This window comes from Salmo salar, chromosome 06 (assembly GCF_965601325.2).
Source record: "Salmo salar chromosome 06, fSalSal1, whole genome shotgun sequence".
Lineage (NCBI taxonomy): Eukaryota > Metazoa > Chordata > Actinopteri > Salmoniformes > Salmonidae > Salmo > Salmo salar.
In genome coordinates this window covers 63,675,219-63,698,642 of record NC_138296.1, presented here as the reverse complement: position 1 = coordinate 63,698,642, position 23,424 = coordinate 63,675,219, and the positions used below count along the sequence as shown (strand labels likewise).

General features: G+C 38.9%; 1 protein-coding gene across 1 annotated transcript in view; it reads left to right on the top strand.

The window, feature by feature from the left end:
* Nucleotides 1-23,424, top strand: part of lrp11 (low density lipoprotein receptor-related protein 11) — a 67,520-nt gene that overhangs the window by 3,640 nt on the left and 40,456 nt on the right. The gene's annotated exons all lie outside the window — the stretch shown is intronic.

The window sequence follows — 23,424 nt, the reverse complement described above, 5'->3', positions numbered from 1 at the left end:
GGGGTGTAGTTGTAGACTTCATTGTACTAGGATGGAGTGTAGTTTGAGACTTTATTATACCAGGGTGGGGTGTTGTTTTAGACTTTATTGTACCAGGATGGAGCGTAGTTTTAGACATTATTGTACCAGGATGGAGTGTAGTTTTAGACTTTATTGTACCAGGGTGGGGTGTAGTTTTAGACTTTATTGTACCAGGGTAGGGTGTAGTTTTAGACTTTATTGTACCAGGATGGAGTGAAGTTTTAGACTTTATTGTACCAGGATGGAGTGTAGTTTTAGACTTTATTGTACCAGGATGGAGTGTAGTTTTAGACTTTATTGTACCAGGGTGGGGTGTAGTTTTAGACTTTATTGTACTAGGATGGAGTGTAGTTTGAGACTTTATTATACCAGGGTGGGGTGTTGTTTTAGACTTTATTGTACTAGGATGGAGTGTAGTTTGAGACTTTATTATACCAGGGTGGGGTGTTGTTTTAGACTTTATTGTACCAGGATGGGGTGTAGTTTTAGACTTTATTGTACCAGGATGGAGCGTAGTTTTAGACATTATTGTACCAGGATGGAGTGTAGTTTTAGACTTTATTGTACCAGGGTGGGGTGTAGTTTTAGACTTTATTGTACCAGGGTAGGGTGTAGTTTTAGACTTTATTGTACCAGGATGGAGTGAAGTTTTAGACTTTATTGTACCAGGATGGAGTGTAGTTTTAGACTTTATTGTACCAGGATGGAGTGTAGTTTTAGACTTTATTGTACCAGGGTGGGGTGTAGTTTTAGACTTTATTGTACCAGGGTGGGGTGTAGTTTTAGACTTTATTGTACCAGGATGGGGTGTAGTTTTAGACTTTATTGTACCAGGATGGGGTGTAGTTTTAGACTTTATTGTACCAGGATGGGGTGTAGTTTTAGACTTTATTGTACTAGAATGGAGTGTAGTTTTAGACATGATTGTACCAGGATGGAGTGTAGTTTTAGACTTTATTGTACCAGGGTGGGGTGTAGTTGTAGACATCATTGTACTAGGATGGAGTGTAGTTTTAGACTTTATTATACCAGGGTGGGGTGTTGTTTTAGACTTTATTGTACCAGGATGGGGTGTAGTTTTAGACTTTATTGTACCAGGATGGAGCGTAGTTTTAGACATTATTGTACCAGGATGGAGTGTAGTTTTAGACTTTATTGTACCAGGGTGGGGTGTAGTTTTAGACTTTATTGTACCAGGGTAGGGTGTAGTTTTAGACTTTATTGTACCAGGATGGAGTGAAGTTTTAGACTTTATTGTACCAGGATGGAGTGTAGTTTTAGACTTTATTGTACCAGGATGGAGTGTAGTTTTAGACTTTATTGTACCAGGGTGGGGTGTAGTTTTAGACTTTATTGTACCAGGGTGGGGTGTAGTTTTAGACTTTATTTTACCAGGGTGGGGTGTAGTTTTAGACTTTATTGTACCAGGATGGAGTGTGGTTTTAGACTTTATTGTACCAGGATGGGTACCAGGATGGAGTGTAGTTTTAGACTTTATTGTACCAGGGTGGGGTGTAATTTTAGACTTTATTGTACCAGGGTGGGGTGTAGTTTTAGACTTTATTGTACCAGGATGGGGTGTAGTTTTAGACTTTATTGTACCAGGGTGGGGTGTAGTTTTAGACTTTATTGTACCAGGGTGGGGTGTAGTTTTAGACTTTATTGTACCAGGATGGAGTGTAGTTTTAGTCTTTATTGTACCAGGGTGGGGTGTAGTTTTAGACTTTATTGTACCAGGGTGGGGTGTAGTTTTAGACTTTATTGTACTAGGATGGAGTGTAGTTTTAGACATTATTGTACCAGGATGGAGTGTAGTTTAGACTTTATTGTACCAGGGTGGGGTGTAGTTTTAGACTTTATTGTACCAGGGTGGGGTGTAGTTTTAGACTTTATTGTACCAGGGTGGGGTGTAGTTTTAGACTTTATTGTACCAGGGTGGGGTGTAGTTTTAGACTTTATTGTACCAGGATGGGGTGTAGTTTTAGACTTTATTGTACCAGGATGGAGTGTAGTTTTAGACTTTATTGTACCAGGGTGGGGTGTAATTTTAGATTTTATTGTACCAGGGTGGGGTGTAATTTTAGACTTTATTGTACCAGGGTGGGGTGTAGTTTTAGACTTTATTGTACCAGGATGGGGTGTAGTTTTATACTTTATTGTACCAGGGTGGGGTGTAGTTTTAGACATTATTGTACCAGGGTGGGGTGTAGTTTTAGACTTTATTGTACCAGGGTGGGGTGTAGTTTTAGACTTTATTGTACTAGGATGGAGTGTAGTTTTAGACATTATTGTACCAGGATGGAGTGTAGTTTTAGACTTTATTGTACCAGGGTGGGGTGTAGTTTGAGACTTTATTGTACTAGGATGGAGTGTAGTTTGAGACTTTGTTGTACCAGGGTGGGGTGTAGTTTTAGACTTTATTGTACCAGGGTGGGGTGTAGTTTTAGACTTTATTGTACCAGGGTGGGGTGTAGTTTTAGACTTTATTGTACCAGGATGGAGTGTATTTTATTGTACCAGGATGGAGTGTAGTTTTAGACTTTATTGTACCAGGATGGAGTGTGGTTTTAGACTTTATTGTACCAGGATGGGGTGTAGTTTTAGATTTTATTGTACCAGGATGGCGCTTAGGTTTAGACTTTATTGTACTAGGATGGAGTGTAGTTTGAGACTTTATTGTACCAGGATGGGGTGTAGTTTTAGACTTTATTGTACCAGGATGGGGTGTAGTTTTAGACTTTATTGTACTAGAATGGGGTGTAGTTTTAGACATTATTGTACCAGGATGGAGTGTAGTTTTAGACTTTATTTTACCAGGGTGGGGTGTAGTTTTAGACTTTATTGTACTAGGATGGAGTGTAGTTTGAGACTTTATTGTACCAGGGTGGGGTGTTGTTTTAGACTTTATTGTACCAGGATGGGGTGTAGTTTTAGACTTTATTGTACCAGGGTGGGGTGTAGTTTTAGATTTTATTGTACCAGGATGGAGTGTAGTTTTAGACTTTATTGTACCAGGATGGAGTGTGGTTTTAGACTTTATTGTACCAGGATGGGGTGTAGTTTTAGATTTTATTGTACCAGGATGGAGCTTAGACTTTATTGTACCAGGATGGAGTGAAGTTTTAGACTTTATTGTACCAGGATGGAGTGTAGTTTTAGACTTTATTGTACCAGGATGGAGTGTAGTTTTAGACTTTATTGTACCAGGGTGGGGTGTAGTTTTAGACTTTATTGTACCAGGGTGGGGTGTAATTTTAGACTTTATTGTACCAGGGTGGGGTGTAGTTTTAGACTTTATTGTACCAGGATGGGGTGTAGTTTTATACTTTATTGTACCAGGGTGGGGTGTAGTTTTAGACTTTATTGTACCAGGGTGGGGTGTAGTTTTAGACTTTATTGTACCAGGATGGAGTGTAGTTTTAGACTTTATTGTACCAGGGTGGGGTGTAGTTTTAGACTTTATTGTACCAGGGTGGGGTGTAGTTTTAGACTTTATTGTACTAGGATGGAGTGTAGTTTTAGACATTATTGTACCAGGATGGAGTATAGTTTTAGACTTTATTGTACCAGGGTGGGGTGTAGTTTTATACTTTGACTTTATTGTACCAGGATGGGGTGTAGTTTTAGACTTTATTGTACTAGAATGGGGTGTAGTTTTAGACATTATTGTACCAGGATGGAGTGTAGTTTTAGACTTTATTTTACCAGGGTGGGGTGTAGTTTTAGACTTTATTGTACTAGGATGGAGTGTAGTTTGAGACTTTATTGTACCAGGGTGGGGTGTAGTTTTAGACTTTATTGTACCAGGATGGGGTGTAGTTTTAGACTTTATTGTACCAGGATGGGGTGTAGTTTTAGACTTTATTGTACCAGGATGGAGCTTAGATTTAGACTTTATTGTACTAGGATGGAGTGTAGTTTGAGACTTTATTGTACCAGGGTGAAGTGTAGTTTTAGACTTTATTGTACCAGGATGGGGTGTAGTTTTAGACTTTATTGTACCAGGATGGGGTGTAGTTTTAGACTTTATTGTACCAGGATGGGGTGTAGTTTTAGACTTTATTGTACCAGGATGGGGTGTAGTTTTAGACTTATGGAGTGTAGTTTTAGACTTTATTGTACCAGGGTGGGGTGTAGTTGTAGACATCATTGTACTAGGATGGAGTGTAGTTTTAGACTTTATTATACCAGGGTGGGGTGTTGTTTTAGACTTTATTGTACCAGGATGGGGTGTAGTTTTAGACTTTATTGTACCAGGATGGAGCGTAGTTTTAGACATTATTGTACCAGGATGGAGTGTAGTTTTAGACTTTATTGTACCAGGGTGGGGTGTAGTTTTAGACTTTATTGTACCAGGGTAGGGTGTAGTTTTAGACTTTATTGTACCAGGATGGAGTGAAGTTTTAGACTTTATTGTACCAGGATGGAGTGTAGTTTTAGACTTTATTGTACCAGGATGGAGTGTAGTTTTAGACTTTATTGTACCAGGGTGGGGTGTAGTTTTAGACTTTATTGTACCAGGGTGGGGTGTAGTTTTAGACTTTATTTTACCAGGGTGGGGTGTAGTTTTAGACTTTATTGTACCAGGATGGAGTGTGGTTTTAGACTTTATTGTACCAGGATGGGGTGTAGTTTTAGATTTTATTGTACCAGGATGGAGTGTAGTTTTAGACTTTATTGTACCAGGATGGAGTGTGGTTTTAGACTTTATTGTACCAGGATGGGGTGTAGTTTTAGATTTTATTGTACCAGGATGGCGCTTAGGTTTAGACTTTATTGTACTAGGATGGAGTGTAGTTTGAGACTTTATTGTACCAGGATGGGGTGTAGTTTTAGACTTTATTGTACCAGGATGGGGTGTAGTTTTAGACTTTATTGTACTAGAATGGGGTGTAGTTTTAGACATTATTGTACCAGGATGGAGTGTAGTTTTAGACTTTATTTTACCAGGGTGGGGTGTAGTTTTAGACTTTATTGTACTAGGATGGAGTGTAGTTTGAGACTTTATTGTACCAGGGTGGGGTGTTGTTTTAGACTTTATTGTACCAGGATGGGGTGTAGTTTTAGACTTTATTGTACCAGGATGGAGTGTGGTTTTAGACTTTATTGTACCAGGATGGGGTGTAGTTTTAGATTTTATTGTACCAGGATGGAGCTGTAGTTTTAGACTTTATTGTACCAGGATGGGGTGTAGTTTTAGACTTTATTGTACCAGGGTGGGGCGTAGTTTTAGACTTTATTGTACCAGGATGGAGTGTAGTTTTAGACTTTATTGTACCAGGATGGAGCGTAGTTTTAGACATTATTGTACCAGGATGGAGTGTAGTTTTAGACTTTATTGTTCCAGGGTGGGGTGTAGTTTTAGACTTTATTGTACCAGGATGGAGTGTAGTTTTAGACTTTATTGTACCAGGATGGAGTGTAGTTTTAGACTTTATTGTACCAGGGTGGGGTGTAGTTTTAGACTTTATTGTACCAGGGTGGGGTGTAGTTTTAGACTTTATTGTACCAGGATGGGGTGTAGTTTTAGACTTTATTGTACCAGGGTGGGGTGTAGTTTTAGACTTTATTGTACCAGGGTGGGGTGTAGTTGTAGACTTCATTGTACTAGGATGGAGTGTAGTTTGAGACTTTATTATACCAGGGTGGGGTGTTGTTTTAGACTTTATTGTACCAGGATGGAGCGTAGTTTTAGACATTATTGTACCAGGATGGAGTGTAGTTTTAGACTTTATTGTACCAGGGTGGGGTGTAGTTTTAGACTTTATTGTACTAGGATGGAGTGTAGTTTTAGACTTTATTGTACCAGGGTGGGGTGTAGTTTTAGATTTTATTGTACCAGGATGGAGTGTAGTTTTAGACTTTATTGTACCAGGATGGGGTGTAGTTTTAGACTTTATTGTACCAGGATGGGGTGTAGTTTTAGACTTTATTGTACTAGAATGGGGTGTAGTTTTAGACATTATTGTACCAGGATGGAGTGTAGTTTTAGACTTTATTGTACCAGGGTGGGGTGTAGTTTTAGACTTTATTGTACTAGGATGGAGTGTAGTTTGAGACTTTATTGTACCAGGGTGGGGTGTTGTTTTAGACTTTATTGTACCAGGATGGGGTGTAGTTTTAGACTTTATTGTACCAGGGTGGGGTGTAGTTTTAGACTTTATTGTACCAGGATGGAGTGTGGTTTTAGACTTTATTGTACCAGGATGGGGTGTAGTTTTAGATTTTATTGTACCAGGATGGAGTGTAGTTTTAGACTTTATTGTACCAGGATGGAGTGTGGTTTTAGACTTTATTGTACCAGGATGGGGTGTAGTTTTAGATTTTATTGTACCAGGATGGAGCTTAGGTTTAGACTTTATTGTACTAGGATGGAGTGTAGTTTGAGACTTTATTGTACCAGGATGGGGTGTAGTTTTAGACTTTATTGTACCAGGATGGGGTGTAGTTTTAGACTTTATTGTACTAGAATGGGGTGTAGTTTTAGACATTATTGTACCAGGATGGAGTGTAGTTTTAGACTTTATTTTACCAGGGTGGGGTGTAGTTTTAGACTTTATTGTACTAGGATGGAGTGTAGTTTGAGACTTTATTGTACCAGGGTGGGGTGTTGTTTTAGACTTTATTGTACCAGGATGGGGTGTAGTTTTAGACATTATTGTACCAGGGTGGGGTGTAGTTTTAGATTTTATTGTACCAGGATGGAGTGTAGTTTTAGACTTTATTGTACCAGGATGGAGCGTGTTTTAGACTTATTGTACCAGGATGGGTGTAGTTTTAGATTTATTGTACCAGGTGGGTGTAGTTTTAGACTTTATTGTACCAGGGTGGGTGTAGTTTTAGACTTTATTGTACCAGGTGGGTGAGTTTTAGACTTTATTGTACCAGGATGGAGTGTAGTTTTAGACATTATTGTACCAGGATGGAGTGTAGTTTTAGACTTTATTGTACCAGGGTGGGGTGTAGTTTTAGACTTTATTGTACCAGGTAGGGTGTAGTTTTAGACTTTATTGTACCAGGGTGGGGTGTAGTTTTAGACTTTATTGTACCAGGGTGGGGTGTAGTTTTAGACTTTATTGTACCAGGATGGAGTGTAGTTTTAGACTTTATTGTACCAGGATGGAGTGTAGTTTTAGACTTTATTGTACCAGGGTGGGGTGTAATTTTAGACTTTATTGTACCAGGGTGGGGTGTAGTTTTAGACTTTATTGTACCAGGATGGGGTGTAGTTTTATACTTTATTGTACCAGGGTGGGGTGTAGTTTTAGACTTTATTGTACCAGGGTGGGGTGTAGTTTTAGACTTTATTGTACTAGAATGGAGTGTAGTTTTAGACATTATTGTACCAGGATGGAGTGTAGTTTTAGACTTTATTGTACCAGGGTGGGGTGTAGTTGTAGACTTCATTGTACCAGGATGGAGCTTTAGTTTTAGACTTTATTGTACCAGGGTGGGGTGTAGTTTTAGACTTTATTGTACCAGGATGGGGTGTAGTTTTAGACTTTATTGTACTAGAATGGAGTGTAGTTTTAGACATTATTGTACCAGGATGGAGTGTAGTTTTAGACTTTATTGTACCAGGGTGGGGTGTAGTTTTAGACTTTATTGTACCAGGGTGGGGTGTAGTTTTAGACTTTATTGTACCAGGGTGGGGTGTAGTTTTAGACTTTATTGTACCAGGATGGAGTGTAGTTTTAGACTTTATTGTACCAGGATGGAGTGTAGTTTTAGACTTTATTGTACCAGGGTGGGGTGTAATTTTAGACTTTATTGTACCAGGGTGGGGTGTAGTTTTAGACTTTATTGTACCAGGATGGGGTGTAGTTTTATACTTTATTGTACCAGGGTGGGGTGTAGTTTTAGACTTTATTGTACCTGGGTGGGGTGTAGTTTTAGACTTTACTGTACCAGGATGGAGTGTAGTTTTAGACTTTATTGTACCAGGGTGGGGTGTAGTTTTAGACATTATTGTACCAGGATGGAGTGTAGTTTTAGACTTTATTGTACCAGGGTGGGGTGTAGTTTTAGACTTTATTGTACCAGGGTAGGGTGTAGTTTTAGACTTTATTGTACCAGGATGGAGTGTAGTTTTAGACTTTATTGTACCAGGGTGGGGTGTAGTTTTAGACTTTATTGTACTAGGATGGAGTGTAGTTTGAGACTTTATTGTACCAGGGTGGGGTGTTGTTTTAGACTTTATTGTACCAGGGTGGGGTGTAGTTTTAGACTTTATTTTACCAGGGTGGGGTGTAGTTTTAGACTTTATTGTACCAGGATGGAGTGTGGTTTTAGACTTTATTGTACCAGGATGGGGTGTAGTTTTAGATTTTATTGTACCAGGATGGAGTGTAGTTTTAGACTTTATTGTACCAGGATGGAGTGTGGTTTTAGACTTTATTGTACCAGGATGGGGTGTAGTTTTAGATTTTATTGTACCAGGATGGAGCTTAGGTTTAGACTTTATTGTACTAGGATGGAGTGTAGTTTGAGACTTTATTGTACCAGGATGGGGTGTAGTTTTAGACTTTATTGTACCAGGATGGGGTGTAGTTTTAGACTTTATTGTACTAGAATGGGGTGTAGTTTTAGACATTATTGTACCAGGATGGAGTGTAGTTTTAGACTTTATTTTACCAGGGTGGGGTGTAGTTTTAGACTTTATTGTACTAGGATGGAGTGTAGTTTGAGACTTTATTGTACCAGGGTGGGGTGTTGTTTTAGACTTTATTGTACCAGGATGGGGTGTAGTTTTAGACTTTATTGTACCAGGGTGGGGTGTAGTTTTAGATTTTATTGTACCAGGATGGAGTGTAGTTTTAGACTTTATTGTACCAGGATGGAGTGTGGTTTTAGACTTTATTGTACCAGGATGGGGTGTAGTTTTAGATTTTATTGTACCAGGATGGAGCTTAGATTTAGACTTTATTGTACTAGGATGGAGTGTAGTTTGAGACTTTATTGTACCAGGGTGGGGTGTAGTTTTAGACTTTATTGTACCAGGATGGGGTGTAGTTTTAGACTTTATTGTACCAGGATGGGGTGTAGTTTTAGACTTTATTGTACCAGGATGGAGTGTAGTTTTAGACTTTATTGTACCAGGGTGGGGTGTAGTTGTAGACTTCATTGTACTAGGATGGAGTGTAGTTTGAGACTTTATTATACCAGGGTGGGGTGTTGTTTTAGACTTTATTGTACCAGGATGGGGTGTAGTTTTAGACTTTATTGTACCAGGATGGAGCGTAGTTTTAGACATTATTGTACCAGGATGGAGTGTAGTTTTAGACTTTATTGTACCAGGGTGGGGTGTAGTTTTAGACTTTATTGTACCAGGGTAGGGTGTAGTTTTAGACTTTATTGTACCAGGATGGAGTGAAGTTTTAGACTTTATTGTACCAGGATGGAGTGTAGTTTTAGACTTTATTGTACCAGGATGGAGTGTAGTTTTAGACTTTATTGTACCAGGGTGGGGTGTAGTTTTAGACTTTATTGTACCAGGGTGGGGTGTAGTTTTAGACTTTATTGTACCAGGATGGGGTGTAGTTTTAGACTTTATTGTACCAGGATGGGGTGTAGTTTTAGACTTTATTGTACCAGGATGGGGTGTAGTTTTAGACTTTATTGTACTAGAATGGAGTGTAGTTTTAGACATTGGAGTGTAGTTTTAGACTTTATTGTACCAGGGTGGGGTGTAGTTTTAGACTTTATTGTACCAGGGTAGGGTGTAGTTTTAGACTTTATTGTACCAGGATGGAGTGAAGTTTTAGACTTTATTGTACCAGGATGGAGTGTAGTTTTAGACTTTATTGTACCAGGATGGAGTGTAGTTTTAGACTTTATTGTACCAGGGTGGGGTGTAGTTTTAGACTTTATTGTACCAGGGTGGGGTGTAGTTTTAGACTTTATTGTACCAGGGTGGGGTGTAGTTTTAGACTTTATTGTACCAGGATGGAGTGTGGTTTTAGACTTTATTGTACCAGGATGGGGTGTAGTTTTAGACATTATTGTACCAGGATGGAGTGTAGTTTTAGACTTTATTGTACCAGGGTGGGGTGTAGTTTTAGACTTTATTGTACCAGGGTAGGGTGTAGTTTTAGACTTTATTGTACCAGGATGGAGTGAAGTTTTAGACTTTATTGTACCAGGATGGAGTGTAGTTTTAGACTTTATTGTACCAGGATGGAGTGTAGTTTTAGACTTTATTGTACCAGGGTGGGGTGTAGTTTTAGACTTTATTGTACCAGGGTGGGGTGTAGTTTTAGACTTTATTTTACCAGGGTGGGGTGTAGTTTTAGACTTTATTGTACCAGGATGGAGTGTGGTTTTAGACTTTATTGTACCAGGATGGGGTGTAGTTTTAGATTTTATTGTACCAGGATGGAGTGTAGTTTTAGACTTTATTGTACCAGGATGGAGTGTGGTTTTAGACTTTATTGTACCAGGATGGGGTGTAGTTTTAGATTTTATTGTACCAGGATGGCGCTTAGGTTTAGACTTTATTGTACTAGGATGGAGTGTAGTTTGAGACTTTATTGTACCAGGATGGGGTGTAGTTTTAGACTTTATTGTACCAGGATGGGGTGTAGTTTTAGACTTTATTGTACTAGAATGGGGTGTAGTTTTAGACATTATTGTACCAGGATGGAGTGTAGTTTTAGACTTTATTTTACCAGGGTGGGGTGTAGTTTTAGACTTTATTGTACTAGGATGGAGTGTAGTTTGAGACTTTATTGTACCAGGGTGGGGTGTTGTTTTAGACTTTATTGTACCAGGATGGGGTGTAGTTTTAGACTTTATTGTACCAGGGTGGGGTGTAGTTTTAGATTTTATTGTACCAGGATGGAGTGTAGTTTTAGACTTTATTGTACCAGGATGGAGTGTGGTTTTAGACTTTATTGTACCAGGATGGGGTGTAGTTTTAGATTTTATTGTACCAGGATGGAGCTTAGATTTAGACTTTATTGTACTAGGATGGAGTGTAGTTTGAGACTTTATTGTACCAGGGTGGGGTGTAGTTTTAGACTTTATTGTACCAGGATGGGGTGTAGTTTTAGACTTTATTGTACCAGGATGGGGTGTAGTTTTAGACTTTATTGTACCAGGATGGAGTGTAGTTTTAGACTTTATTGTACCAGGGTGGGGTGTAGTTGTAGACTTCATTGTACTAGGATGGAGTGTAGTTTGAGCCTTTATTATACCAGGGTGGGGTGTTGTTTTAGACTTTATTGTACCAGGATGGGGTGTAGTTTTAGACTTTATTGTACCAGGATGGAGCGTAGTTTTAGACATTATTGTACCAGGATGGAGTGTAGTTTTAGACTTTATTGTACCAGGGTGGGGTGTAGTTTTAGACTTTATTTTACCAGGGTAGGGTGTAGTTTTAGACTTTATTGTACCAGGATGGAGTGAAGTTTTAGACTTTATTGTACCAGGATGGAGTGTAGTTTTAGACTTTATTGTACCAGGATGGAGTGTAGTTTTAGACTTTATTGTACCAGGGTGGGGTGTAGTTTTAGACTTTATTGTACCAGGGTGGGGTGTAGTTTTAGACTTTATTGTACCAGGATGGGGTGTAGTTTTAGACTTTATTGTACCAGGATGGGGTGTAGTTTTAGACTTTATTGTACCAGGATGGGGTGTAGTTTTAGACTTTATTGTACTAGAATGGAGTGTAGTTTTAGACATGATTGTACCAGGATGGAGTGTAGTTTTAGACTTTATTGTACCAGGGTGGGGTGTAGTTGTAGACTTCATTGTACTAGGATGGAGTGTAGTTTGAGACTTTATTATACCAGGGTGGGGTGTTGTTTTAGACTTTATTGTACCAGGATGGGGTGTAGTTTTAGACTTTATTGTACCAGGATGGAGCGTAGTTTTAGACATTATTGTACCAGGATGGAGTGTAGTTTTAGACTTTATTGTACCAGGGTGGGGTGTAGTTTTAGACTTTATTGTACCAGGGTAGGGTGTAGTTTTAGACTTTATTGTACCAGGATGGAGTGAAGTTTTAGACTTTATTGTACCAGGATGGAGTGTAGTTTTAGACTTTATTGTACCAGGATGGAGTGTAGTTTTAGACTTTATTGTACCAGGGTGGGGTGTAGTTTTAGACTTTATTGTACCAGGGTGGGGTGTAGTTTTATACTTTATTGTACCAGGGTGGGGTGTAGTTTTAGACTTTATTGTACCAGGGTGGGGTGTAGTTTTAGACTTTATTGTACCAGGATGGAGTGTAGTTTTAGACTTTATTGTACCAGGGTGGGGTGTAGTTTTAGACTTTATTGTACCAGGGTGGGGTGTAGTTTTAGACTTTATTGTACTAGGATGGAGTGTAGTTTTAGACATTATTGTACCAGGATGGAGTGTAGTTTTAGACTTTATTGTACCAGGGTGGGGTGTAGTTTTATACTTTATTGTACCAGGGTGGGGTGTAGTTTTAGACTTTATTGTACCAGGGTGGGGTGTAGTTTTAGACTTTATTGTACCAGGGTGGGGTGTAGTTTTAGACTTTATTGTACCAGGGTGGGGTGTAGTTTTAGACTTTATTGTACCAGGATGGAGTGTAGTTTTAGACTTTATTGTACCAGGGTGGGGTGTAATTTTAGATTTTATTGTACCAGGGTGGGGTGTAATTTTAGACTTTATTGTACCAGGGTGGGGTGTAGTTTTAGACTTTATTGTACCAGGATGGGGTGTAGTTTTATACTTTATTGTACCAGGGTGGGGTGTAGTTTTAGACTTTATTGTACCAGGGTGGGGTGTAGTTTTAGACTTTATTGTACCAGGGTGGGGTGTAGTTTTAGACTTTATTGTACCAGGGTGGGGTGTAGTTTTAGACTTTATTGTACCAGGGTGGGGTGTAGTTTTAGACTTTATTGTACTAGGATGGAGTGTAGTTTTAGACATTATTGTACCAGGATGGAGTGTAGTTTTAGACTTTATTGTACCAGGGTGGGGTGTAGTTTTAGACTTTATTGTACCAGGATGGGGTGTAGTTTTAGACTTTATTGTACCAGGATGGGGTGTAGTTTTAGACTTTATTGTACTAGAATGGAGTGTAGTTTTAGACATGATTGTACCAGGATGGAGTGTAGTTTTAGACTTTATTGTACCAGGGTGGGGTGTAGTTTTAGACTTTATTGTACTAGGATGGAGTGTAGTTTGAGACTTTATTGTACCAGGGTGGGGTGTAGTTTTAGACTTTATTGTACCAGGGTGGGGTGTAGTTTTAGACTTTATTGTACCAGGATGGGGTGTAGTTTTAGACTTTATTGTACCAGGATGGGGTGTAGTTTTAGACTTTATTGTACCAGGATGGGGTGTAGTTTTAGACTTTATTGTACTAGAATGGAGTGTAGTTTTAGACATGATTGTACCAGGATGGAGTGTAGTTTTAGACTTTATTGTACCAGGGTGGGGTGTAGTTGTAGACTTCATTGTACTAGGATGGAGTGTAGTTTGAGACTTTATTATACCAGGGTGGGGTGTTGTTTTAGACTTTATTGTACCAGGATGGGGTGTAGTTTTAGACTTTATTGTACCAGGATGGAGCGTAGTTTTAGACATTATTGTACCAGGATGGAGTGTAGTTTTAGACTTTATTGTACCAGGGTGGGGTGTAGTTTTAGACTTTATTGTACCAGGGTAGGGTGTAGTTTTAGACTTTATTGTACCAGGATGGAGTGAAGTTTTAGACTTTATTGTACCAGGATGGAGTGTAGTTTTAGACTTTATTGTACCAGGGTGGGGTGTAGTTTTAGACTTTATTGTACTAGGATGGAGTGTAGTTTTAGACATTATTGTACCAGGGTGGGGTGTAGTTTTAGACTTTATTGTACCAGGATGGAGTGTAGTTTTAGACTTTATTGTACCAGGATGGAGTGTAGTTTTAGACTTTATTGTACCAGGGTGGGGTGTAGTTTTAGACTTTATTGTACCAGGGTGGGGTGTAGTTTTATACTTTATTGTACCAGGGTGGGGTGTAGTTTTAGACTTTATTGTACCAGGGTGGGGTGTAGTTTTAGACTTTATTGTACCAGGATGGAGTGTAGTTTTAGACTTTATTGTACAAGGGTGGGGTGTAGTTTTAGACTTTATTGTACCAGGGTGGGGTGTAGTTTTAGACTTTATTGTACTAGGATGGAGTGTAGTTTTAGACATTATTGTACCAGGATGGAGTGTAGTTTTAGACTTTATTGTACCAGGGTGGGGTGTAGTTTTATACTTTATTGTACCAGGGTGGGGTGTAGTTTTAGACTTTATTGTACCAGGGTGGGGTGTAGTTTTAGACTTTATTGTACCAGGGTGGGGTGTAGTTTTAGACTTTATTGTACCAGGGTGGGGTGTAGTTTTAGACTTTATTGTACCAGGATGGAGTGTAGTTTTAGACTTTATTGTACCAGGGTGGGGTGTAATTTTAGATTTTATTGTACCAGGGTGGGGTGTAATTTTAGACTTTATTGTACCAGGGTGGGGTGTAGTTTTAGACTTTATTGTACCAGGATGGGGTGTAGTTTTATACTTTATTGTACAAGGGTGGGGTGTAGTTTTAGACTTTATTGTACCAGGGTGGGGTGTAGTTTTAGACTTTATTGTACCAGGGTGGGGTGTAGTTTTAGACTTTATTGTACCAGGGTGGGGTGTAGTTTTAGACTTTATTGTACCAGGGTGGGGTGTAGTTTTAGACTTTATTGTACTAGGATGGAGTGTAGTTTTAGACATTATTGTACCAGGATGGAGTGTAGTTTTAGACTTTATTGTACCAGGGTGGGGTGTAGTTTTAGACTTTATTGTACCAGGATGGGGTGTAGTTTTAGACTTTATTGTACCAGGATGGGGTGTAGTTTTAGACTTTATTGTACTAGAATGGAGTGTAGTTTTAGACATGATTGTACCAGGATGGAGTGTAGTTTTAGACTTTATTGTACCAGGGTGGGGTGTAGTTGTAGACTTCATTGTACCAGGATGGAGTGTAGTTTGAGACTTTATTATACCAGGGTGGGGTGTTGTTTTAGACTTTATTGTACCAGGATGTGGTGTAGTTTTAGACTTTATTGTACCAGGATGGAGCGTAGTTTTAGACATTATTGTACCAGGATGGAGTGTAGTTTTAGACTTTATTGTACCAGGGTGGGGTGTAGTTTTAGACTTTATTGTACTAGGATGGAGTGTAGTTTTAGACATTATTGTACCAGGATGGAGTGTAGTTTTAGACTTTATTGTACCAGGGTGGGGTGTAGTTTTAGACTTTATTGTACTAGGATGGAGTGTAGTTTGAGACTTTATTGTACCAGGGTGGGGTGTAGTTTTAGACTTTATTGTACCAGGGTGGGGTGTAGTTTTAGACTTTATTGTACCAGGATGGGGTGTAGTTTTAGACTTTATTGTACCAGGATGGGGTGTAGTTTTAGACTTTATTGTACCAGGATGGGGTGTAGTTTTAGACTTTATTGTACTAGAATGGAGTGTAGTTTTAGACATGATTGTACCAGGATGGAGTGTAGTTTTAGACTTTATTGTACCAGGGTGGGGTGTAGTTGTAGACTTCATTGTACTAGGATGGAGTGTAGTTTGAGACTTTATTATACCAGGGTGGGGTGTTGTTTTAGACTTTATTGTACCAGGATGGGGTGTAGTTTTAGACTTTATTGTACCAGGATGGAGCGTAGTTTTAGACATTATTGTACTAGGATGGAGTGTAGTTTGAGACTTTATTGTACCAGGGTGGGGTGTAGTTTTAGACTTTATTATACCAGGGTGGGGTGTAGTTTTAGACTTTATTGTACCAGGATGGGGTGTAGTTTTAGACTTTATTGTACCAGGATGGGGTGTAGTTTTAGACTTTATTGTACCAGGATGGGGTGTAGTTTTAGACTTTATTGTACCAGGATGGGGTGTAGTTTTAGACTTTATTGTACTAGAATGGAGTGTAGTTTTAGACTTTATTGTACCAGGGTGGGGTGTAGTTTTAGACTTTATTGTACTAGGATGGAGTGTAGTTTTAGACATTATTGTACCAGGATGGAGTGTAGTTTTAGACTTTATTGTACCAGGGTGGGGTGTAGTTTTAGACTTTATTGTACTAGGATGGAGTGTAGTTTAAGACTTTATTGTACCAGGGTGGGGTGTAGTTTTAGACTTTATTGTACCAGGGTGGGGTGTAGTTTTAGACTTTATTGTACCAGGATGGGGTGTAGTTTTAGACTTTATTGTACCAGGATGGGGTGTAGTTTTAGACTTTATTGTACCAGGATGGGGTGTAGTTTTAGACTTTATTGTACTAGAATGGAGTGTAGTTTTAGACATGATTGTACCAGGATGGAGTGTAGTTTTAGACTTTATTGTACCAGGGTGGGGTGTAGTTGTAGACTTCATTGTACTAGGATGGAGTGTAGTTTGAGACTTTATTATACCAGGGTGGGGTGTTGTTTTAGACTTTATTGTACCAGGATGGGGTGTAGTTTTAGACTTTATTGTACCAGGATGGAGCGTAGTTTTAGACATTATTGTACCAGGATGGAGTGTAGTTTTAGACTTTATTGTACCAGGGTGGGGTGTAGTTTTAGACTTTATTGTACCAGGGTAGGGTGTAGTTTTAGACTTTATTGTACCAGGATGGAGTGAAGTTTTAGACTTTATTGTACCAGGATGGAGTGTAGTTTTAGACTTTATTGTACCAGGGTGGGGTGTAGTTTTAGACTTTATTGTACTAGGATGGAGTGTAGTTTTAGACATTATTGTACCAGGATGGAGTGTAGTTTTAGACTTTATTGTACCAGGGTGGGGTGTAGTTTTAGACTTTATTGTACTAGGATGGAGTGTAGTTTGAGACTTTATTGTACCAGGGTGGGGTGTAGTTTTAGACTTTATTGTACCAGGGTGGGGTGTAGTTTTAGACTTTATTGTACCAGGATGGGGTGTAGTTTTAGACTTTATTGTACCAGGATGGGGTGTAGTTTTAGACTTTATTGTACCAGGATGGGGTGTAGTTTTAGACTTTATTGTACCAGGATGGGGTGTAGTTTTAGACTTTATTGTACCAGGATGGAGTGAAGTTTTAGACTTTATTGTACCAGGATGGAGTGTAGTTTTAGACTTTATTGTACCAGGGTGGGGTGTAGTTTTAGACTTTATTGTACTAGGATGGAGTGTAGTTTTAGACATTATTGTACCAGGATGGAGTGTAGTTTTAGACTTTATTGTACCAGGGTGGGGTGTAGTTTTAGACTTTATTGTACTAGGATGGAGTGTAGTTTGAGACTTTATTGTACCAGGATGGGGTGTAGTTTTAGACTTTATTGTACCAGGGTGGGGTGTAGTTTTAGACTTTATTGTACCAGGATGGGGTGTAGTTTTAGACTTTATTGTACCAGGATGGGGTGTAGTTTTAGACTTTATTGTACCAGGATGGGGTGTAGTTTTAGACTTTATTGTACCAGGATGGGGTGTAGTTTTAGACTTTATTGTACTAGAATGGAGTGTAGTTTTAGACTTTATTGTACCAGGGTGGGGTGTAGTTTTAGACTTTATTGTACTAGGATGGAGTGTAGTTTTAGACATTATTGTACCAGGATGGAGTGTAGTTTTAGACTTTATTGTACCAGGGTGGGGTGTAGTTTTAGACTTTATTGTACTAGGATGGAGTGTAGTTTGAGACTTTATTGTACCAGGGTGGGGTGTAGTTTTAGACTTTATTGTACCAGGGTGGGGTGTAGTTTTAGACTTTATTGTACCAGGATGGGGTGTAGTTTTAGACTTTATTGTACCAGGATGGGGTGTAGTTTTAGACTTTATTGTACCAGGATGGGGTGTAGTTTTAGACTTTATTGTACTAGAATGGAGTGTAGTTTTAGACATGATTGTACCAGGATGGAGTGTAGTTTTAGACTTTATTGTACCAGGGTAGGGTGTAGTTTTAGACTTTATTGTACCAGGATGGAGTGAAGTTTTAGACTTTATTGTACCAGGATGGAGTGTAGTTTTAGACTTTATTGTACCAGGGTGGGGTGTAGTTTTAGACTTTATTGTACCAGGGTGGGGTGTAGTTTTAGACTTTATTGTACCAGGGTAGGGTGTAGTTTTAGACTTTATTGTACCAGGATGGAGTGAAGTTTTAGACTTTATTGTACCAGGATGGAGTGTAGTTTTAGACTTTATTGTACCAGGGTGGGGTGTAGTTTTAGACTTTATTGTACTAGGATGGAGTGTAGTTTTAGACATTATTGTACCAGGATGGAGTGTAGTTTTAGACTTTATTGTACCAGGGTGGGGTGTAGTTTTAGACTTTATTGTACTAGGATGGAGTGTAGTTTGAGACTTTATTGTACCAGGGTGGGGTGTAGTTTTAGACTTTATTGTACCAGGGTGGGGTGTAGTTTTAGACTTTATTGTACCAGGATGGGGTGTAGTTTTAGACTTTATTGTACCAGGATGGGGTGTAGTTTTAGACTTTATTGTACCAGGATGGGGTGTAGTTTTAGACTTTATTGTACCAGGATGGGGTGTAGTTTTAGACTTTATTGTACTAGAATGGAGTGTAGTTTTAGACTTTATTGTACCAGGGTGGGGTGTAGTTTTAGACTTTATTGTACTAGGATGGAGTGTAGTTTTAGACATTATTGTACCAGGATGGAGTGTAGTTTTAGACTTTATTGTACCAGGGTGGGGTGTAGTTTTAGACTTTATTGTACTAGGATGGAGTGTAGTTTGAGACTTTATTGTACCAGGGTGGGGTGTAGTTTTAGACTTTATTGTACCAGGGTGGGGTGTAGTTTTAGACTTTATTGTACCAGGATGGGGTGTAGTTTTAGACTTTATTGTACCAGGATGGGGTGTAGTTTTAGACTTTATTGTACCAGGATGGGGTGTAGTTTTAGACTTTATTGTACTAGAATGGAGTGTAGTTTTAGACATGATTGTACCAGGATGGAGTGTAGTTTTAGACTTTATTGTACCAGGGTGGGGTGTAGTTGTAGACTTCATTGTACTAGGATGGAGTGTAGTTTGAGACTTTATTATACCAGGGTGGGGTGTTGTTTTAGACTTTATTGTACCAGGATGGGGTGTAGTTTTAGACTTTATTGTACCAGGATGGAGCGTAGTTTTAGACATTATTGTACCAGGATGGAGTGTAGTTTTAGACTTTATTGTACCAGGGTGGGGTGTAGTTTTAGACTTTATTGTACCAGGGTAGGGTGTAGTTTTAGACTTTATTGTACCAGGATGGAGTGAAGTTTTAGACTTTATTGTACCAGGATGGAGTGAAGTTTTAGACTTTATTGTACCAGGATGGAGTGTAGTTTTAGACTTTATTGTACCAGGGTGGGGTGTAGTTTTAGACTTTATTGTACTAGGATGGAGTGTAGTTTGAGACTTTATTGTACCAGGGTGGGGTGTAGTTTTAGACTTTATTGTACCAGGGTGGGGTGTAGTTTTAGACTTTATTGTACCAGGATGGGGTGTAGTTTTAGACTTTATTGTACCAGGATGGGGTGTAGTTTTAGACTTTATTGTACCAGGATGGGGTGTAGTTTTAGACTTTATTGTACCAGGATGGGGTGTAGTTTTAGACTTTATTGTACTAGAATGGAGTGTAGTTTTAGACATGATTGTACCAGGATGGAGTGTAGTTTTAGACTTTATTGTACCAGGGTGGGGTGTAGTTGTAGACTTCATTGTACTAGGATGGAGTGTAGTTTGAGACTTTATTATACCAGGGTGGGGTGTTGTTTTAGACTTTATTGTACCAGGATGGGGTGTAGTTTTAGACTTTATTGTACCAGGATGGAGCGTAGTTTTAGACATTATTGTACCAGGATGGAGTGTAGTTTTAGACTTTATTGTACCCGGGTGGGGTGTAGTTTTAGACTTTATTGTACCAGGGTAGGGTGTAGTTTTAGACTTTATTGTACCAGGATGGAGTGAAGTTTTAGACTTTATTGTACCAGGATGGAGTGTAGTTTTAGACGTTATTGTACCAGGATGGAGTGTAGTTTTAGACTTTATTGTACTAGGATGGAGCGTAGTTTGAGACTTTATTGTACCAGGGTGGGGTGTAGTTTTAGATTTTATTGTACCAGGATGGAGTGTAGTTTTAGACTTTATTGTACCAGGATGGGGTGTAGTTTTAGATTTTATTGTACCAGGATGGAGTGTAGTTTTAGACTTTATTGTACCAGGATGGGGTGTAGTTTTAGACTTTATTGTACCAGGATGGGGTGTAGTTTTAGACTTTATTGTACTAGAATGGAGTGTAGTTTTAGACATTATTGTACCAGGATGGAGTGTAGTTTTAGACTTTATTGTACCAGGGTGGGGTGTAGTTTTAGACTTTATTGTACCAGGGTGGGGTGTAGTTTTAGACTTTATTGTACCAGGGTGGGGTGTAGTTTTAGACTTTATTGTACCAGGGTGGGGTGTAGTTTTAGACTTTATTGTACCAGGATGGAGTGTAGTTTTAGACTTTATTGTACCAGGATGGAGTGTAGTTTTAGACTTTATTGTACCAGGGTGGGGTGTAATTTTAGACTTTATTGTACCAGGGTGGGGTGTAGTTTTAGACTTTATTGTACTAGAATGGAGTGTAGTTTTAGACATTATTGTACCAGGATGGAGTGTAGTTTTAGACTTTATTGTACCAGGGTGGGGTGTAGTTGTAGACTTCATTGTACTAGGATGGAGTGTAGTTTGAGACTTTATTATACCAGGATGGAGTGTGGTTTTAGACTTTATTGTACCAGGATGGGGTGTAGTTTTAGATTTTATTGTACCAGGATGGAGTGTAGTTTTAGACTTTATTGTACCAGGATGGAGTGTGGTTTTAGACTTTATTGTACCAGGATGGGGTGTAGTTTTAGATTTTATTGTACCAGGATGGAGCTTAGATTTAGACTTTATTGTACTAGGATGGAGTGTAGTTTGAGACTTTATTGTACCAGGATGGGGTGTAGTTTTAGACTTTATTGTACCAGGATGGGGTGTAGTTTTAGACTTTATTGTACTAGAATGGGGTGTAGTTTTAGACATTATTGTACCAGGATGGAGTGTAGTTTTAGACTTTATTTTACCAGGGTGGGGTGTAGTTTTAGACTTTATTGTACTAGGATGGAGTGTAGTTTGAGACTTTATTGTACCAGGGTGGGGTGTTGTTTTAGACTTTATTGTACCAGGATGGAGTGTAGTTTTAGACTTTATTGTACCAGGGTGGGGTGTAGTTTTAGACTTTATTGTACCAGGGTGGGGTGTAGTTTTAGACTTTATTGTACCAGGGTGGGGTGTAGTTTTAGACTTTATTGTACCAGGATGGAGTGTAGTTTTAGACTTTATTGTACCAGGATGGAGTGTAGTTTTAGACTTTATTGTACCAGGGTGGGGTGTAATTTTAGACTTTATTGTACCAGGGTGGGGTGTAGTTTTATACTTTATTGTACCAGGGTGGGGTGTAGTTGTAGACTTCATTGTACTAGGATGGAGTGTAGTTTGAGACTTTATTATACCAGGATGGAGTGTGGTTTTAGACTTTATTGTACCAGGATGGGGTGTAGTTTTAGATTTTATTGTACCAGGATGGAGTGTAGTTTTAGACTTTATTGTACCAGGATGGAGTGTGGTTTTAGACTTTATTGTACCAGGATGGGGTGTAGTTTTAGATTTTATTGTACCAGGATGGAGCTTAGATTTAGACTTTATTGTACTAGGATGGAGTGTAGTTTGAGACTTTATTGTACCAGGATGGGGTGTAGTTTTAGACTTTATTGTACCAGGATGGGGTGTAGTTTTAGACTTTATTGTACTAGAATGGGGTGTAGTTTTAGACATTATTGTACCAGGATGGAGTGTAGTTTTAGACTTTATTTTACCAGGGTGGGGTGTAGTTTTAGACTTTATTGTACTAGGATATAGTGTAGTTTGAGACTTTATTGTACCAGGGTGGGGTGTTGTTTTAGACTTTATTGTACCAGGATGGAGTGTGGTTTTAGACTTTATTGTACCAGGATGGGGTGTAGTTTTAGATTTTATTGTACCAGGATGGAGCTTAGATTTAGACTTTATTGTACTAGGATGGAGTGTAGTTTGAGACTTTATTGTACCAGGGTGGGGTGTAGTTTTAGACTTTATTGTACCAGGATGGGGTGTAGTTTTAGACTTTATTGTACCAGGATGGGGTGTAGTTTTAGACTTTATTGTACCAGGATGGGGTGTAGTTTTAGACTTTATTGTACCAGGATGGGGTGTAGTTTTAGACTTTATTGTACCAGGATGGGGTGTAGTTTTAGACTTTATTGTACCAGGATGGGGTGTAGTTTTAGACTTTATTGTACTAGAATGGAGTGTAGTTTTAGACATTATTGTACCAGGATGGAGATGTAGTTTTAGACTTTATTGTACCAGGGTGGGGTGTAGTTGTAGACTTCATTGTACTAGGATGGAGTGTAGTTTGAGACTTTATTATACCAGGGTGGGGTGTTGTTTTAGACTTTATTGTACCAGGATGGGGTGTAGTTTTAGACTTTATTGTACCAGGATGGAGCGTAGTTTTAGACATTATTGTACCAGGATGGAGTGTAGTTTTAGACTTTATTGTACCAGGGTGGGGTGTAGTTTTAGACTTTATTGTACCAGGGTAGGGTGTAGTTTTAGACTTTATTGTACCAGGATGGAGTGAAGTTTTAGACTTTATTGTACCAGGATGGAGTGTAGTTTTATACTTTATTGTACCAGGATGGAGTGTAGTTTTAGACTTTATTGTACCAGGGTGGGGTGTAGTTTTAGACTTTATTGTACCAGGGTGGGGTGTAGTTTTAGACTTTATTGTACCAGGATGGGGTGTAGTTTTAGACTTTATTGTACCAGGATGGGGTGTAGTTTTAGACTTTATTGTACCAGGATGGGGTGTAGTTTTAGACTTTATTGTACTAGAATGGAGTGTAGTTTTAGACATGATTGTACCAGGATGGAGTGTAGTTTTAGACTTTATTGTACCAGGGTGGGGTGTAGTTGTAGACTTCATTGTACTAGGATGGAGTGTAGTTTGAGACTTTATTATACCAGGGTGGGGTGTTGTTTTAGACTTTATTGTACCAGGATGGGGTGTAGTTTTAGACTTTATTGTACCAGGATGGAGCGTAGTTTTAGACATTATTGTACCAGGATGGAGTGTAGTTTTAGACTTTATTGTACCAGGGTGGGGTGTAGTTTTAGACTTTATTGTACCAGGGTAGGGTGTAGTTTTAGACTTTATTGTACCAGGATGGAGTGAAGTTTTAGACTTTATTGTACCAGGATGGAGTGTAGTTTTAGACTTTATTGTACCAGGATGGAGTGTAGTTTTAGACTTTATTGTACCAGGGTGGGGTGTAGTTTTAGACTTTATTGTACCAGGGTGGGGTGTAGTTTTAGACTTTATTG